Source organism: Nematolebias whitei, chromosome 11, assembly GCF_014905685.2.
Source record: "Nematolebias whitei isolate Nwh7 chromosome 11, NemWhi1, whole genome shotgun sequence".
NCBI lineage: Eukaryota > Metazoa > Chordata > Actinopteri > Cyprinodontiformes > Rivulidae > Nematolebias > Nematolebias whitei.
This window is the reverse complement of record NC_056508.1, coordinates 48,390,286-48,391,123: the sequence shown is the minus strand read 5'-3', so window position 1 is coordinate 48,391,123 and position 838 is coordinate 48,390,286.

The following is an 838-nucleotide window of genomic DNA, read 5'->3' as shown; positions in this document are numbered from 1 at the left end:
TATATATATATATATATATATATATAAATAATCGCTACATTCAAAGCACATTCCTCAGATGCTCCGTCTTATTTTAGTACCAGGCAAACCGATGGCAGTGACAATATTTAAGATCTTTGCATACTTAGCCAAACTAATAACCCACACATACAAACAACAAAACAGCAATATCATACAGGTAGCTGTAAAACATCATATACCACAACATGTGTTTTGAGCTTAGATGCTGAAGTCTTGTCAGCTGCTATCACCGTAGAGATCAAACAAAGTTTGCATCTGGACTCTGTCTCCTTTTCGCCCTTTGTGCATGAAACATTCCTCCAGGTACGGCCACGGGCATTCGTCCTCAGCCTTTACCTCATCATTTTCTCTGTTGTTGTCCTCTGTCTCCATTTTGGCTTTGTCTCCAAATCTTTGGTCCATAAATGTCTCTCTACGCTCCAGAGTTGTCCTTTGCTTACCTCACAGGTAACTGGCACATTCGCGATCTGAGAGCCATATTGGTACAAAGGTGCAGATGAACACTTTGAATATTAATTCAAATTGCCGCCATACTCAGTAGCAACTTTTGATTTTAAATGTAGTGAAGTACATTACATGGTCTAAATTGTACTTAAGTATGAGTAAAATTACACACTTGAAAGAAAGGCTCATAAAAGTAAAAGTACCCAAAAAATCTACTTAATTACTGTAACGTGAGTATTTGTAATTCGTTACGTCCGCCCCTGGTGATTGGGGTGTGTCAGGAGGAATGGACACACTGGAGGACATTTCTCCTCGTTGGTATTGTTAAAGAACCTCACGTTTCCAGTTTTGTTTGTCTCTCCCCACCCAGCAG